Source organism: Euprymna scolopes, chromosome 3 (genome assembly GCF_053919585.1).
Source record: "Euprymna scolopes isolate OS-2025 chromosome 3, ASM5391958v1, whole genome shotgun sequence".
NCBI lineage: Eukaryota > Metazoa > Mollusca > Cephalopoda > Sepiida > Sepiolidae > Euprymna > Euprymna scolopes.
Genome location: NC_136484.1, coordinates 175,956,933 through 175,974,297, shown reverse-complemented (window position 1 = coordinate 175,974,297; position 17,365 = coordinate 175,956,933). Strand labels below are relative to the sequence as shown.

The window sequence follows — 17,365 nt, the reverse complement described above, 5'->3', positions numbered from 1 at the left end:
CTTTTCTGGTGAGAAGTGTAATGATTGTAAAAGATTGGAAATGTTATTGGAATGTGTAACATCAGCCCACTGGATATGCGCATGGCTTGCTCAAGTTCTATGGAGTACATTGTACAAATGTTTTTAGGCGATATAAATCCTACGCATAAGTATAAATTGCGTAGAAATATTCACACACGTGTACACGAGTTGCAAGTGCACAATGATACATGCCAAACATTGTCCAAACTATTTACGTTTTGCATAAATATATGATGAGTTAGATATGATTAAAAACATAACGTCTAAAGCAAGAAGAGATTTTAAATTTTATTTATATTTAACGAGGCCAACGTTAAATGTATAATATATAAAAAACATAAAATGCATTCATATAAAAACGGAATCATACCTATTACATATAAATACCGATATTTAATAAAATATTCATACAAATATCATAAACTCTATTGTAATAACATATTTTTCTATCTATTAAACAATACGCGTAGCATTTTAATGCTCATACTTACGATATAATCTTCCAAAAAAATTGCAAAAGAGATAGTGTCCGATCATATAGTTTATCTGATGTTGCTAAAGTAAAGTAAGTTGATTTTAAAAAAAAAGTCTGTTTCAGAACAAAATAAAGGTGAACCAAAAATAAAAAAACAAAAGCTAAATGGAGGCCATCTAGAACGTATGCTGTGGAACGGAGACAAGAAAGGCTAAAGACCCTAGTGTTTTGATGTGATGTTTTGAATATAATAGACTAGTTATGACAAGTTTCATTTCATTCAGACAAAACACTAAGAAACGTCGTTTAATTAGACGTGTGCCCGTTTTTTTTGGGGGGGGGTCAACCTGTAGTTATTTCGTTGCCGATGATAGTTTAATTCTAAATACATGTTTAATGAAATTATAGTTTAATTTGCCGAATATTTATCTAATAATTTAGGCAAGCCCGTTCAACAGCAGACATTCTAACTGATATCTCTAAACGTATATACCATTCACTGGACAAAGAAGGGGAGGGTAGAGTGGTAGCTCTATATACATCTAAGGCTTTTGACAGTGTATGGCATGAGGGTCTCCTCAGGAAAATTAGATCATACGGTATCACTGGAAGAATACTTAACATAATTAAATATTTCTTAGATAAGAGAAACAATTAGGTTGTCCTCGACGGTCGTACATATAAAAAAATATGATATAAATGCGGGATGTCTCAAGGCTCTATCCTTGGATCTCTCTTATTCATAAATGACCTCCCCGACAAAATTGCCTCTGAGATTGGTTTATATGCTGATGCCATCACACTCTATAAAAGGCACGACAGGAAAACAAATGAACACATAGCTAGATATGACAGAAACACTAGAGGATGACCTCCAATCTGTAGCGGAATGGGAACAAAAATGGATGGTCACATTCAATGCGGCCAAGACTAAATTGGTTTCATTCGATAATTACAAGAAACCTTCTCTGCGATCAATAGCAATGACTAATTACCTTTTATCTGAAAGTAAATCTTTTAAACTCCTTAGCTAACGTTCGCAGGAAACATGAGTTTGAACAATTACATTGAAAGCATTGCCAGGATCGCTGCGAAGAAGGTAGGCTCTCTCTATCGTGCTAGAAAACGAGTCGCCAACCTGATAGATCTTGAACTGTTATCTAAGCTTCAGCCTCTGTCCCATCGACGAAATGTTGCGTCCCTCTGCCTGTTCTACAAGTGCTTTAATGGTGAATACTCTGACGAACTGTAAACACTTGTGCCCCCACTACGAAAACACCCTCGACAAACCCGACAGACAGCTAAATCCCATCCCCACACAGCAGAGATCCCTAGATGTAAAATATATTTCTACTCCAGTAGTTTCTTCCCCAGAACCGCTAGACTTTGGAATTTCCTTCCGTCGCTGCTTCCACAACAGTAGTGACATGCAAAAGTTCAAGTGTAACGTGAACCGACATCTTGCTGCCCAACTCCCTACATAGTACCCTAGTAGCTGTTGCCCCTGACGGTAGCCTCCTACACCAAAGTGCAATGTGCCGTATTTGGGGTGAAAATGTAATAAAGAAATTCTTGCATTTGCTGTATAAACAATACATTTTGAATCCACTCGTATACATGTATATTTTCATACATTTGTAATTTTATATAAATTAATTGAATGCATTTCCATAATTACTGTTGACTATATTCCACCAAAATAATGTTGTTCTCAATTATCATGAACTAGCAGAGGGGGGGCTTCTGGCATTGTCCGGCCTTAAATACACTTAGATGTGTTTTAGTTCACGCAGATTTAGAATTTATTATTACAGAAACGTCTTATTGAATATTGTATCATACCTAATATATAGTAGTGATTACAAAAGTTTAATAAAAAGAGTTAAAATCTTTAGCAGAAGATTTAGCGCTTCAGCCACATCTATCAGTCAAGCGACCGAGAGATAGGTAAGAAAGATTTAATATTAAACGATTTGAAAAAACGAATTTATTTGAGCATGTGCAGAAAGTAGTAAAAATATGTCGGCAAGTTTATATGAACAGTTTCATTTACACCTAGCGATATGTTTGTATGCGTTATGCATCCATCTAAGCAAATATTTTACTCGTTATAAAGCATTCTTGTAGTATGATTAGGATTTCCATGAATACCGGTGTTTTGCTGTCATTAGTTTAAGCAGTTATCGGCTAAATATTTAAACACTTGCATCTACTATTACTTTTTTGTATATTAAGAAAACGTTTTTTCTTACGCATATTTCATTAAATAAAATGCATTTATTTAAATAAAATTGATATTTAGTGTATTGTTACTGTTTTGGATCTTTTCAATATTCCGAATAACTGGTCTGGTTGATGTAATCTCTGTGCATTATGCAAGTCCGAATAATTTCCTAATCTTGATGAATATATCCTGAGGTATAAATTAAATTAACTGATTTTGAACCATTTATAACTTTTTTCTTGGTGGCTTTTGAGACGATAGAAAGGATCCAAAACAAAATATAGTAACAAAACGTATTTTATTTAAATGAATGCGTTTTATTTAATGAAATATATTATATATATATATATATATATATATATATATATATATATATATATATATATATATATATATATATATGCAATAGTATTGAAAATGCTCTGTGATGCAAGAATTCTTTTTCTTTGTTTAACAAGAACGTCACCACTTATCAAGGCCCGGGGATTACTCGTTGATAAGTGTTAATGCGTGTACAGTAATCAATGGGATAATATTGTACCTATTTACTATGCCTCCCCACGGGACAGAGTTAGACACCAGGGTCGTTTTTTAACGTGGAAAAAAGGTACAAAAATAAAAATTGTCTCAGTCGTGAAGGAGTTCTCCTCCACCGAAAGAGAACAAGAAAATGAAGTGCAGCATCTGAAGAACAGATACTACACTTTGATCTTGACCAAAAGGCCAAAGTATTGGGGGTCTGATAAAGTGTCTGAAGTGGGCGGTTCATCAGGAACTTGTTTATGTTGGACTTGCAGACATCCAGGTTGTGGTCAAGTGGGAAACAAACAACCGAAAGAGAGGTCCACAGGCGTGCACTTCTAAGGAAGAAGCGTTTTTCATGGAATCTACGTTTTGATTTATTATTGATTTGAGAAATGATTTAATAATTGAGAAAACATTCCCAGTTATACCGTAACTAGGAATCTTGTGAAGTAGGCCTTTATGGCATACCTTGTCAAAGGCCTTTGATATGTCAAGAGCAATTGGCCTAGAAAGGAATCCTTTGCGAGAGATTCACTAACTTTATGAGATATAAACGTTAGCACATCTGATGTAGATCTAGCAGAACTGAAACCATATTGCATATCACTAAGAAGGTTATTTCTGCTGAGGTGGTTCACTACTTCTCAATTTAATATGGATTCCAGCAACTTACTCATGACGTTCCGAAAGTAATTCCTCCGATTATTATGTTTCTTTTTTTTACTCGAAAAGTTGAATAGCTACGAAGACCAATGACACCATTAAAATGAGCTAATGTGCTTCAAAAACTATTTTCTAACATACTCACAACTATTTACACGGCAATTTTGTACGGAATTCAATGACGAATTTTTGCTTCTGACGCATGCCTCACATCGCCAATATTTGCTACAATATATGCATTTATGATCTGAAAGTTGCATTAGTTCAGTGATAGCAATTCAACTTGCAACCCGCTCTAATTAATTCAGCCGGAACAAAAAATAGGACGCATTTTTCTAGAACTCTAGAACTCCCCTCGTAATATTTTTTGGCATTATTTGCGCGCACTCAAATTTCAGTAAAAGCAGTGCCTCTTATCCTCTCATAATCATAGTCTAACAATGTACTTGTATTTGAAAGAATCGTAAGCTTCATGAAAATGTTTTTTAAAAATATTACTAAATTTCATTGCATTATATTTTAATATCTCCTTATAATAACTCTATAAATACACTTTGAGAATTGTATTATAATTCGATAGCGAATTACTTTTTGTATATTTTGTATGGGTTGCCTTTCTTTGATTTGCTTTTCAGATAATTTTATTAAAATCAGAAAATTATCTGAATTGTTGCAACATGCCTTTCACGAGCGATTTCCATAAATAGCGTATGATTTGTGTTTTCAGAATATCTATCTGGAAAAATAATTGGGCTGTATAATATAAAGAAACTGGAAACTATAAAAGCGGTTAGATATTAATGGATTGAATGTAAGCTATACATTGGTTCCACCCTACGCCTTTTTGGCAATTTAAAATAAGTCTTTAATTTAAACTCCCATAATATTATTTACGCGCATAGCTTATATAAATTAAATGTGTATGGTTACATATAAATAAAAAGGAAAAGCGTAGGTCTTATTAATTGTCTTGTTTTTATTTTGGTGTGATTGTCACATGAACTGAAAACGATACAAAGAAAGATGTTATAAATACAACACATCGCTGATTGTTCAGCTCGCTCGATCAGTCTGACAGTTGGCAGCTGTAGATTTCTGTCTTCTCGTCTTATCAAACTTCCTGTGTTTACTGGAACGTGACGTCATCATTTCTTGACGGCAAAACTAAACCTTGGAATATTTTCTTTGTTTCCAAATAAGTTATAAAGTCGTAACGTATTGTTATTGATGAGATGTTGAAAACTCAAACAAATGAATTTCCTTTTGTGAAAATTTAGGAATTGAGGATACAATTAATGAAATTTCCGGTGGAAAATCTGTAGACAAACGAAAACAGGATTATATTCTAAAATGTATTTTTGTGATTTCTATAATTTTGTACCTGGTTCTACCAAATTGTATCAGGTATAGCGAATGTTAACGAAAAACTTACTAAGACCTGTTAACACGATCTCGTAATTAAGATCTTAAGTTTCTTTAATTACACGGACATGTTAGTACTGCATATTTCCAAGAACGTGCAAGTTGTTTGCAAGAGCCATTACAATGTGTAAATATTGTAAATTATGCATGTTGTCGTTACACGTCGTAAATATTGCATGTTGTCGTTACACAGCGCAAATATTGCATAGGGTCGTTATAACGCGTAAATATTGTATGAGGTCGTTACAACAGGCACATATTGCATGGCGTCATTATAACATGTAAATATTGCATGAGGTCGTTACATTGAACAAATATTGCATGAGGTCGTTACATTGAACAAATATTGCATGAGGTCGTTACATTGAACAAATATTGAATGGGGTCGTTCTAACGCGTGTATTACTTTGTAATCCATGGATGTATTTATCTTGTTGCACCTTTATAAGATATGATTATATATTATTAATATCTCACTTTGATACAGTTTCTTTCATTTCAGCTATTGATCTAAAAATCAAATATTATGATGTTACTATGAAGACTATATAATTGCGAAACTCAACTTGAATCAACCGCGACCTATGCATTTCCATTTTGTAAAACTGTGATATTAAGAATTATTTAATATTATTGAGAATTTATCGTGCATCTTATATGCTGTTAAATTGTACCAGCCGTGTCATGAAGTCAGAATCTTCAGTGCGCTTCTCGTGTATTTTGAATTAGTTATTTTAAATTAAAGACTAGGATAGAAACACGTTTATGTAGTATGTACTTCGATATTGTCTGATTAAACCTCTCATGGTGAATCACTTTTAGATTCTAATTTAGCTAGTGTATTTTCTGGTCCTCCGACAAGGGAGCAATTTTATCTAGTGCTCCTGTTTGTTCGTTCGTTTGTTCGAACTTTTTTCAATGACCACATCTTGCACTTTTTTTCCAAAAAAACTAATTGGGAAAACATTAGTCATGTTAAAGGTAAATGCTTGCCAGAACGGATTTTCCCGAATTACTCTGGTTAACCCCATAGAGGGCATTATACGTATAAAACTGCCACCAAATCGTTCGTCCGTTCGATTTTTTTCACTTTTCTGAATAAGCATTCTTTGAATTTAAAAAAATATTGCTCAAACATTAGTCATGGTGTAAGTAAATGTAACACTTATGTAGGAGGACCCTAAATGCTTGGTTTGTTCTTTATACATTTGTTCTGTTTACGCACATATAATTTTTCTTCGGTTACCATTCATATAGCAGTTAGTTTACTGTGTGACTGTTCTAAACATGGATCTAGTTTTGGCAAATAATCTTCATACATGTATTAAACTATGTCATTGCTGGAAAGTAACATTAAAAAAAACATAAATAATTAGATTTATTGAATTAAACCTAAAACTCTACGATTCTCAATTTATTGATGGTTTTCCTTCACGACGGTTAAAACTTATTTCAACGAATCCTTACGGTGAATATTACTTAAATCCTTCCTGAAGATGTACTTACAACTACACATTTCCTTTTCAGTTTTTTCCGCATTTCACCTTGTACGTTATATATGCTATTATTTTTACGTTATATCTGTTAATATATTATTTCCATCATATTTGTTTGAAACGCGTATTCAATTGTTAACATTAATACCTCTAAAAACGATACACATGCAAAGAAATATGTCGCGCCGCCAAATGGAAAACTTTTCACTAAGTGACCTCCTCCCTCCAAATCAGCCCACACCGTCTCCCTAATTAGATAGCATCTTGGTACCACAAGTGCCATTTGACCGTACGAGGCCAAGAGAAACGACCGCCATGCTTTTTAGCCTCGAGTATCCAAGAAAAAAAAACAAAGCTAAGTAAAATTCCGAACTGTTTCGCATATAATTTAAAGCTAATATTCTTTCCATTTTCAGGCATATTGTAACCGATAACTTTTCTCCACTTAAATAGACTATTTCGCAGTTTACAATGTCATGTCACTTAATTAATAAGTCAATGCTATAGTAAAGACAAACTCGGTAAAAAAAGAAATTATGCTAATTTATTTATAGGACATGAAAACTTTATTTAAGTACGATACTCAATATAATCAACCATCGAAAGGTAATTTTTTTTTTAATAAACATCAGTGACCCCCCCTTCCTTGTACACTGCCATTTCCTTTTCGGATCCCTGCTCCGAACTTATGCTCGTGATCCATCATCTCATCTAAAGATGAGGGGCTCAACAATTTATCAGTCTGTACTATTGTCTATAAACTGATATCATCAACAATTAGATAAGCTGTTTTTAAATTTCCTCTCTTGACAAAATTGCAAACCGAAATACAAACGGATTTTCCTTTGCGTTAGAGGATTGAACTAAAGCAGTATACTTAATATGTACAATACGTGCGTACTAAACTAAACCACCTTTGTTACCTATATACAATCGCCTATACTGAATCCTCATCAGCTCAAAACTCTCTGTATCCCCAGACTCTTAATTTCTCAAATTTTATATCACCAAGACATCCTTCTTAATTGATACAAGAATCCTCCTGAGCAGTTCAACATCCAGTGATCATATATCTAATCCTCATGAAATTGCTTATATCACCCTGAATATTACCTTAAATCTTTATTCTATCCCTAAGCTAAGTAGAACACCTAATAACAATCTAACCAACTACTTTTAAAATTAGATAAACCCAGTTTCAATATTAGAAGTACATCGTCCCTCACCTTGACTACGGACTTGTACAATAAGCCATGAAACCTTTGTACCTAAAATTCCTCTCAAAACTACAAAATACTGCTGCTTGTATACTAAGTAAGTACCTCCTATAGATACTTTACCTCCAAGATGACTGCCTTGTCTGTTTTGCATGACAAACCTTATTATTTTTTACTTAAATTCTCTTTCTCCTGATCACTAACAAAACAAAACTGCTCTATTTCCTAAGTTGACACTAAACCTAATCCGTCTCACGTAACTTAGATGGGTCCTTGCTCTCCGCCCTTGACCCTAACAAACTCGTAAATCGATACCCATTAACACCTAAAATTTCCTAGGCATGCTCCTGATTATAACTCCCAACCCATAACCAAGCTTCTAAGTAAATACTTACTAGCCATAGTCCAATACATTGACTTAAAGTAATCTATAATGAACAGTAACCATTAATATCTCTTTATTAAGAGATAGTATTGCAATAATTATTACACAAACTAAACCAGTAATCATTGAAATAAAAACTTCCGGATATTAAGAGAAAGGCGAAGCCATTATCCTTCGTTGTAGTCTAAAGGCAACTTACTCAAATTGTCTAAATTCCATGCATTCGTATACAATACTACTTATCCATCCATCTATACTTTAACTATACTTACAGAATATGCAATAACCTATATTTATCAGGTATAACTGTACTCCATATCAAATGTTCTCTTGTCTCTATACTGAGCATATCTAATCTTTCAGTCTTACTAAATGTCCGGTTTGGGCACCAAATCAGAATTTCTAATAGAAAGTAGATCATACTCTAACACTTTATCCTTATCCTAAACCTACTAAACCATATCTAACCATACATTCCTAAACCTACTAAACCATATCAAACCATACATTGCTAAACTTACAAAACTATATCTAACCATACATTAACTCGTCTCTCTCGATCCAATACTGTAGTAAATTTAGCTGCTTCCACTGCATAAATTTTTACCTATACCCTCTCTCAGTAAAAATGAAAATGGACAGCATAATAATGCCCTTTATAAACCACACTTGAGGAGTGAAAATCTTCTGTAGAAGCTAACCTAAATGCCCGATTTTTCCAGGAGATATTAACCCAAAACACCAATAAATATTAACTACCCATGCGGGGTCGCAGAAATACCTGGATTAGGACCCAGGCGCGGCGCGACCCCCTCGGAGCTGATGGACCCGTAGGTCTTCCCAGGCCATCCGTCTAGGAGAAGGAAAACTCTGAAACTAAACCTAGGGGAGGGAGGTCTCTTCATTCCTGGACGACAACCTTCCTAGAGCTGGTGACTCAAACAAATCACCGGTTGGCAAACCTAAACTGCTTAAGGAGGAGATAGACTCTGTCTATCGCCCGGCTTTCATACTCCTTCTTTGCCTATTGGCCAGGCGTAGAGGTACTATCACAGGGACTCGTCTGAATCACCCAGTGGTTGACCTTGTTTCCTGACTAGGGCAATGAAGGCCGCTTTTCCCCACTCCCGCCACATTCCATCCCCCTAATCTGGACACAGTGGGGTGCTTCAGTGCCATATATGTCGGTGCAGCTGGACTGGGCTGGCTTTGCCTAATGGATTGAGGGTACCGGATTGACAGTTCCTGGCTGCTGTTTCCGACTGATAGTACAGGAGCCCTAACTCTTTGGTAGCGCTTAGAGCGGCTGCTCCATCAACAGTTGTAAAATATCGGGATGTTTGTAGTGCCATGTCGCGCATGGAAAGGGACCCTGCACTCATCCCCAGTGGGCTTTCCTGAGGCCACAATCCTGTGGGTGAGGACAGCTGATGGTCTACTTGTATTGCATGTCTGGTATTCTGCACAACTACTTGTCCAGCACCCCCTCAATCATCCACCCTAACTGAAACTTTTAAATAAAATAAAATGAAATGACAGCTTAAGCAAAAGTTACGTTTAAACCAAGACCAAACTCAAAGAAAACCAACCTGCCTCCTCCCTTGAGGCTTGCATTTACTAATATCCGCGGGCTTAGAACTAACTTAGATGATGTTGAGTCATTTCTCCTTGTAAACACCCCGGATATCTTAGCATTAAGTGAAACTAACCTTCACTCCTCCATTCCCTCTAACCACTTTAACATGCCTGGTTATCTCCCACTCTACCGTAAGGACTCGGACAGACATATGCATGGACTTGGAGTCTATATTCGAAACACCCTCCCCCCCAACTAGAGAAATAAAACTAGAATCAGAGGACCAGGCCTTTATGTGCTTCAGACTAAATATGCAACACAATATTAGCTACTTGTATTTTCCCTACCGCTCTCTCTCAAACCAAGACTGTACCCTAATAAACAAAGTCTCTGACAGCATAGATATAGCACTCTCCCTCGATACTAGCGCACAAATACATGTATTTGGTGACTTCAATGTCCACCACAGTAACTGGCTAGGATTCTCAAATCACACAGACGTAGCTGGTAGCGCCACATATAGCTTCTCTATATCTCATTCCCTATCTCAATTGGTTACATTTCCGACACGTTTCCCAGACCAGCACGATCAACATGTCTCACTTTCTGACAACGGTTCCCAATGACTGTACAACAAATGCCCACAGCCCACTCGGGAATGCTGATCACGCTGTGATAATGGTAGAAATCAGCCTAAATTCTACCCCTAAAACTGAAGACCCACTACTCAAAACAACAAGGTATTACAAAAAGGCTGATTGGGAAGCCATCAGGGAGCTCATCAGAGATGCCCCATGGCAAAATATCTTTACGCTTCCAGCGGAACAGTGTGCAAATGAGACAACTGAATGGTTCAAAACTGCTATTGAAGCACATGTTCCCGCACGGAAATACTATAGCAAGCCCCACTCCCCCCAATGGTTTACTTCTGCTTGTGCAGCTGCCATTTGTCAAAGGCAGCATGCGTTCCGCAGATTCAACCGACATAAGTCCAGCTAAAGTAAACAGAAGTTTATAGAAGCTAGAAATAATTGTAAGAGAGTGATAGACACAGCTAAGTCAGATTACTCTGAAACCACCAGAAAGCGCATCGAAGCACAGAAATTAGGAACCCGGGATTTTTGGAAAATCTACAACAGCGTATTTAATAATGGACAATCAATTATTCCCCCACTAACAAACAATCATGAGGTTGCTTGCACGGCAACTGACAAGGCTAATCTGCTTGCCAGTCGGTTTGCCTCAAACTCCACACTGAACTCGGTACACCACTCACTCCCTGATTTTCCTCTGCGAACAGACGCCACACTTGACGATTTGAAAATCACCCCTTTTCAGGTACATGCTATTATAAAAAACCTAGACACCTCTAAAGCATGTGGACCAGATCTCATCCCGGCTGTGCTATTAAAAAAATGCTCTGCCGAGGTTGCTCCAGTTCTGTCCAAACTTTACAATAAATGCCTTAACGAATCCTGTTTTCCCGACTGCTGGAAAACCGCCTCTGTGGTACCAGTCCTCAAGAATTCTGGTGAAAGAACTGACCCACTAAATTATCGCCCCATTAGCATCCTCCCGCTTTTCACCAAAATATTTGAGTCCTTAGTAAATCAAGTCCTAGTCCAGCACCTAACAGCTGCTAAACTCCTGACTGACAAACAATATGGATTCAGGCAAGCCCGTTCAACAGCAGATATCTTAACTGTAGTTTCTGAACGTATATACCGTTCATTGGATAAAACAGGGGAGGGTAGAGCGGATGCCCTTGATATATCTAAGGCTTTTGACAGGGTATGGCACGATGGTCTTCTAAGGAAAATTAGATCATATGGAATCACTGGAAGAATTCATAACGTAATTAAATCCTTCTTAAGTAATAGAAAAATCAAAGTTGTCCTCGACGGACGTACATCCAAACAATATGACATAAATGCGGGAGTGCCTCAGGGGTCTATCCTTGGACCTCTATTGTTCCTGATATTCATAAACGACCTCCCTGATAATATTGTTTCGAAGATGGGTATATTTGCCGATGACACCACTCTCTATAACAGATATGAGGGGAAAACAAATGAACACATATCCAAGGACATGGCAGAAACACTAGAGGATGACCTCCAATCCGTAGTGGAATGGGGACAAAAATGGTTGGTCTCATTCAATGCTGCTAAGACTAAGCTTGTTTCCTTCAATAACTACAAGAAACCTTCTCTACCACCAATAGCAATGCCCAAGAACACATTGCCTGAAAGTACTTCTTTTAAACTCCTCGGCCTAACGTTTACAGGGAATATGAACTGGAATAGATACATTGAGAGCATTGCCAAGGTTGCTGCAAGGAAGGTTGGCTCCCTCTACCGTGCTAGAAAACTACTTACGCCTGCCAGTATCCTATACCTCTATAAGGCAACCATTCGCCCATGTATGGAGTACTGTTGTCACATCTGGGCTGGTGCATCTGCTGCTTGTCTCTCGCTCCTGGACAGGGTTCAAAAAAGAGTCGCCAACCTGATAGGTCCTGAACTGTCATCTAGGCTTCAACCTCTGTCCCATCGACGAGATGTTGCATCCCTCTGCCTGTTCTACAAATACTTTAATGGTGAATGCTCTGACGAACTGCAAACACTTGTACCTCCTCGACGTAACTACCCCCGACAAACCCGACAAGCTACTAAGTCTCATCCCTTTACAGTGGAGATCCCTAGGTGCAAGAAAGCCTTTTACTCCAATAGTTTCTTCCCCAGAACTGCGGCTCTTTGGAACTCCCTTCCGGGATTCTGCTTTCCCAACTGCAATGATATGCAGAAGTTCAAGTGTAATGTTAACAAACATCTTTCTACTCTTCTCCCTTCATAATGGCCCCGCTAATTAATTCCCTAATAGTAGCCCCCTGCTTCAAAGTGGCACTGTGCCTTGTTTGGGGTGAAAATTGAATAAAAAAAAAGAAAAAACGTGCATAGATTTACGAAATATACCTTTATTTACACATATGCTTATATTACTCATGGGAAGAAATTCTAACCATGAATTGTAATAACAGAAATTAACAGGAGTAAATTAAACTAAAACGTCTAATGATTTTTTTAAAAAGATATTCGTATTTCAAATGATTTTATTGGTTTATTTAAAATTAGTATCCTTTTTAATATTATTCTAAGAGTATTTTTCAACAAATCTAATTACACAATCACGACTTCGCGCTAACAAAATTTTCAAATGAAAGCGTTTCTATATCTTAAAGCGTGGGGCAATATTGATCACCGAGGGTCTAATAACACAACCGAATGGCTTACGAAATTTTACCATTCGAAATCAATGTGAAAACAAAAACAATTTAAAATCTAATTTTTTTTATATAAATATATACATGTGGCTTTGAACGAATTTTCCTTGGTCATTTGAAAATAGTAGTCCTTTGAAAAATGCATTTTTGATGGGTTTATGAAATGGTTACATGCTTAAAATAAAGCGTATACTATGTATTCAATATAGCTACATCTATACAATACTTATTCTGAATAGTGCATAAAAGATGTAAAACGCATGAGGAAAAAGTAATTAAAAAGTAAGATCAGCTGCATCTTTATAGCTTACATTTATTCCATAGAATGCATAGCATATACGACATAATCACGTTGACTTACCAGTTCCCGTCAGATCACCAACGTAAAACAGTGTTTAGTCTGATCATTACTAAAACGGGTGACCAATTTGAGAATTCTAGGCGCTGTATTTAGGAGGACACGACACCTTTCTGCAAGAGTTGCAAAAACTAAACGTCGTTCTTTTCATTAACATGTGACTGGTGACCGCTTGTGAATGTCATACTCCCATGGAACTTCCTCCTTCGTGGTAAGCCGACTAAACCCAAATAGGGTTAGTGTCATTTTTCACACATAGCATCGGGTTGAATGTGTATGGATAGAACTTCTTAGGATTAACTAGCAATATTGCGTTACTGCTTCTCTGAAGTGTACAATATAGTCATCTTCCAGTTTCATTAATATTTATCATGAACTGATGCACAATAAATCGGACCTGTTTCATACAATTGTCTGGCACATCTAGCGTCTATCATCTTTCTATCTCATTAAACTTTGTTAATCTTAGAAAAACTACACGGGTATTTTTATGCATTTTCGTTTTCTTGGATCAAATTTTTATGCTATATTTGCTCATGCAACAGATTATATGAACGAACGATCTGCTTAATTTCTCATTACATTTGAGCAGAGATTTAATACCGTTCGATTGTTCAATAATTCGTCTTGTATTCTTTTTGCCTGCAGCTGTTTTTGTATACGAGCAAAAAGACTTATTTTGAAACTTTTCAAACAGCTCATAGTAACGGCTTAGTGGTTTAAAGTTAAATTTTGTATTGACAATGCGGTTATTTGGCACAAGTTCAAAATAAAAGATTCTTAACAGGTGCAGTTAGTTATTTTGCAAATTATTTTAACCTGCGTGCATCAGTTGTGTCTAGTTAAGTGATGAATTTATGCATAGCCTTGAGCCTCGTAGAGTGGCATAGGCAACTTTGCAGATCCCTTTTTTAGCAATGAATTATTTTTTCGGGATGGAAGTGCTGGCTGCACGCCCAACTTTCCCAGAGGGTACATACATTGTCTACCGTCTCAAATGGTCACTCATTTGGTACTGGTCAGGCTCAACGTTACTTAACTTCGGTGTCAGGATAGAACCGGTGTATCAACGGGCTTGTGGCGTATTCGGGTTTAATGATATTCAATTAAACCCCAACAGACAGTAACGTTACTAAACTCATGGCTATATATCTATATAAATATGAAGTAAAAAATGTTTCCGGATTTGACATTGATATTTAAAAACTATTTATTCTATTTACAAATATGAAAATGAACTCTGTATACACTTCCATTATTAAGCGACTATAGCAAGTTTAACTAATTTGCATATTCATTTGAAAAGCTAGGGTTCATTAATTAATAGTTTATTCATTATAGTTTCTATATTATACATAACTGCGTAGAATGTAATTACTAAGAATTATCAAACATTGATCGCCATGAAAAATCACACCTTACCTGAACCCCTCCCTATTTGTTCTTAGAGGACCTGAGATGAATATTTGCGTGCAACATGAATTGGAAGAGATGCAATAAGTATATTCCAAGGCACTGCCAAATGATTTGGGTTTCTACATGCTAAATTGCTCACGTAACTGAATATACTATATCTTTCCAAAATTAGCTGATGCAGGGAGTATTGTTGCCACATGTGGGCGGGTGCATCAGCCACTAGTCCCTCACACTTTGACAGAGCCCACAAAACAGTCACAAATCAAATCGATCCAGCTTTATTGGCTGATATTCAACTTTTCCGTTCGCCAATTTGTTCCCATTTTATGCTTATATGCCAATTATTTCAATTAAATTTTATCTAATAAACTAATGATACTTGTGCCCCCACGTATATACGTTTGTCTTACCAGACAAGCAATACAATCTCACCACTCGATTGTTACAGATTAAATGCCGAAATCAATTTACTGTCCTAGTTTTTACCCTAAGACTAACAAACTATAAAATCGCTATCCCCGATTTTCTGCGTCCTTGACTCTCCTAACCAACAGAGAATTGAATGTTCTGTGGACGAACATTTCTCTGTTCAACTCCCCAGTCTCATGTAAGGCACAATTACAAATAGTAGTCTATTACTTTCCAAGCAGCAATAAGTGCTGTTTGAAGTAAAAGAGTAAAAAAGAATACCTCAAATTGTCTGCTTCTGAAGACACTGCCTGGTATATTCTGAATATAGTTTACTACAACTAACAATATTTTTTGTGAACCAGCAGACGATTAGATTTGGTTATGTAACATTCAATAAATTGTAATTGAGTATAGATATTCATTTGTGATGGATTTAGACGATGCAACGCTCCACCTGAAATGGAATTCGTTTGAGACAAAAATAAAATGAGTAAATAAAATATTTGAATTACAAGTTATAACGCAAGTCTTAATTGGCAACCGTATATAGCGATAATTCGTGTTCGCTTATTTCTGTTTTCTAATCTTGTGTTTTTTGCAATACTGTTTGAGATACTGTTTAGTAACGAGAGTGCTTGCTTATCATGTAGGTGTTTGGTGCCTTGCCAACAAAGAATTTTAAAAGACAATGATCAGTCTATTTGTTTTTCTGTAAACTACAATCTATAAGCCTCCATGGTTGCACATATAAAATAATTATCCACATAGAAAATACTGTTATAATTTGATGTCAATAAGATGACTATTCTGGAAGAAAGTGATTTTTTTGTATGTTATAACTGTTGCTTTTGCATATGCACTCATGTATAACTATATGTATAGTAAAACTATGTAAACCTTTATGTATGCATAGAATATTTCAGATAGGAAAGATTCAGCGGATAAAATAGTTGATGCATCAGCTGAAACCGTCGAAAAATAGTATTTCAAGAAAGCCAAATAATTAGAAAAATTATAATGGGCGTTATACTAGCGTGATCTTTCACCAATACAAACGGCAATATTTCATTATAAAGATTATCATCAACAATAAAAAGTATTACTTAATTACGTTTTTTGAAAAGTGATATGCAAATTAGTTAAGTGTCAGACATCAATTACATAGACATGATAGCTTATATTACGAAACACTTTTTCATCCGTTTGGATCTCCTTGTCAATACAACACATGACTACTCCACAAATTGAACCTTGTTCACATTTCCTGTACTAACAGAACCCACTTATCAATGTCCATAAACTACTCAAGAAAGTCATAGCAATGACACAACAATGTGACGATTGATAACAATGACTGTTAATAGTAAGAATGAGATTTTTGAAGTAGACATCTCAACCAAGATTACCGGAATTGAATGAGGAAACTATCTTGCTATAGACAGCTGGGAAGCAGTCCCCTGTCATTGTTTAAATAAAATATAATTCTGAGAGAAAAACTTTATTCGTTAAAATTCAGTTTAATGGTATGCACACAGGACAGACAGAAAAGAGATATAGCAGTAGAAATTTCCTGTTAAATGTAAGGGGAGTACAGCATAGATCGATACTCAATATATTTTCATTTCGACTTCAATTTCTAGAAAGGTAAACACTGTTCATTTAAGAGAAAAACCGACGTTTATATCAATGTAGATAATCCATCAGCATGAGAAGTTTCTGAAAACAACAGATACTGATGTGTAATGAAAACACTGTATCATGCTGCTTTATTCACCCTTTGTTTATAAGATGCATTCGTAAACAAGTTTGACGTATATTTTTACTGCTGGGTTTTGGGCCATTTTGTACTGAAACAATGTTTTCCGTGAATGTGATAATAGAAAATATGTGATT

General features: G+C 36.0%; 1 pseudogene; it reads right to left on the bottom strand.

The window, feature by feature from the left end:
* Positions 1 to 3,227: 3,227 nt before the first annotated feature.
* LOC145265471 (U2 spliceosomal RNA) lies at positions 3,228 to 3,452 on the bottom strand (annotated as a pseudogene).
* Positions 3,453 to 17,365: the final 13,913 nt, after the last annotated feature.